This window comes from Oratosquilla oratoria, unplaced genomic scaffold (assembly GCF_046742065.1).
Source record: "Oratosquilla oratoria isolate Oo_2021 unplaced genomic scaffold, ASM4674206v1 SCAFFOLD52, whole genome shotgun sequence".
Classification (NCBI taxonomy): domain Eukaryota; kingdom Metazoa; phylum Arthropoda; class Malacostraca; order Stomatopoda; family Squillidae; genus Oratosquilla; species Oratosquilla oratoria.
This window is the reverse complement of record NW_027467716.1, coordinates 262,731-265,230: the sequence shown is the minus strand read 5'-3', so window position 1 is coordinate 265,230 and position 2,500 is coordinate 262,731.

The window sequence follows — 2,500 nt, the reverse complement described above, 5'->3', positions numbered from 1 at the left end:
TATGATGTTTCTATTCAAATAAGAATAACTTTTGACAATTACTTTAGCTTCATTCCAATTGATACAATGGTTAAAATCCCTAAGATGGACAAATAACGCGTTGGACGTTTGACCACTTCTAACGCTATATTTGTGTTGCTTTATTCTAACATTTAATTCCTTTCCAGTCTGACCAATATAGCATTTGTTGCAATCTTTACATGGAATTTTATATACACAGCCTTCCTTATTTTCAGGGGAATTTTTAATCAAAAGACTTTTGACTGTGTTGGAGTTCCTAAAAATGGTTTGGATGTTGAAATTCTTAAGAATATGCGGCAATTTAATGAAGTTGTCATGATACGGAAGAACGAGAAGATTTTTAGAATTAAATTTTTCTTTAGTTTTGTCATCAAAATAAGACTTTCTAGCCATTTTTTGAGAAATTTCAATTAGATGATTTGGATACTTTAATTTTAAAGCTATGTCATTTATTCTTGAGAATTCATCATCCAAAAACTCCGGACTACAAACCCGATAAGCACGAAGGTACATTGAAGATAACACAGATGCCTTGGTCCTGTAATGATGAGAAGAGTAAAAATGAACATATGAAAGAACATTAGTGGGTTTCCTATAAACATCAAATTTGAAAGACCTTTCGTTTCTGTATATCAATACATCAAGGAAAGGTAATTGATTATTTTGTTCTATTTCCATGGTAAAATTGATTGAATATACAGAAACGAAAGGTCTTTCAAATTTGATGTTTATAGGAAACCCACTAATGTTCTTTCATATGTTCATTTTTACTCTTCTCATCATTACAGGACCAAGGCATCTGTGTTATCTTCAATGTACCTTCGTGCTTGAAATTTCTCAAAAAATGGCTAGAAAGTCTTATTTTGATGACAAAACTAAAGAAAAATTTAATTCTAAAAATCTTCTCGTTCTTCCGTATCATGACAACTTCATTAAATTGCCGCATATTCTTAAGAATTTCAACATCCAAACCATTTTTAGGAACTCCAACACAGTCAAAAGTCTTTTGATTAAAAATTCCCCTGAAAATAAGGAAGGCTGTGTATATAAAATTCCATGTAAAGATTGCAACAAATGCTATATTGGTCAGACTGGAAAGGAATTAAATGTTAGAATAAAGCAACACAAATATAGCGTTAGAAGTGGTCAAACGTCCAACGCGTTATTTGTCCATCTTAGGGATTTTAACCATTGTATCAATTGGAATGAAGCTAAAGTAATTGTCAAAAGTTATTCTTATTTGAATAGAAACATCATAGAATCCAGTCTGATCAAGAATACATTTGTTAATAATTTAAATTTAAGTCAAGGATTATACAAATTGGATGAATTTATTATAACAAAAATTGTAAACCAAATGTCCGGACACTTGAGCCAATATGGCACTGGGAGAGATCCACCCTAACCTTCTGACTATATATACTTGTCTCTTTTATGTATCTATACCTTGAAAATGTCTGAATAGACGAAAGCGCTCGGTCTCATCTCTTTCATTTTCCCAGTGGTTTGTCTGCATACTAGTATCACGCGTTCAAGTGATTTCTTCTGCATATATATATATATATATATATATATATATATATATATATATATATATATATATATATATATATATATACACACACACACATATATATATATATATATACACGCACATGTATATATATATATATATATATATATATAAATAAATATATAATATACATATAGATATGTATATATATATATTATCATATCTAAGTATGTGTGTTGGTATATATGTATAGTAGTGAAAATAGCTGTCATTGCAACAGATTCATTAAATTCAGTTTGTTAAATAGATCGAGGCAGCGTGGTTTGCATTAAAAGAGGATGAAGAATTTTTGGTATGTAATGGGGAGCCCATTGGCTCGTTATACAGTGTGCAGCACATCAAGACAGTGCCGCGAGTCCCACACGCATTCCACGCAGGAACATTTATATTGGAATTCATAGACGACCGATAATCTTAGTTTGCATGTTATCAATATTCTGTTCCATATATATTCTATGCAGCATTTCCTGACTTATTTAAGCTTTTATCCTCTATCTCTTTCTATCTCTAACCCTCTCTGTATGCACTGTGTATAATTATAATCAACATAAATTCATACATATCTAGAATATATATGCACATATATGTATATATATATGTATATTTATATATATATGTATACATGTATGTATTTATATGCATATATATATATATATATATATATATATATATATATATATATATATAGTTACGACTACAGGCTCGTCGTAGTGAAGATTTCATTCAGACGCACATGCGCACATGTGCGTATGTGTACCTTGGTATATGCCGGCCTTTCCCACGAGAGGCTCAGTGGACTCTCTCTGAATCCAACCGTCGGTAATCGTCGTATGAAGACTGTTAAAGTGATGAATTATATATTTATGATGTATTGCATTCTTTTTGTGCTCTGTCAAACATATTCTA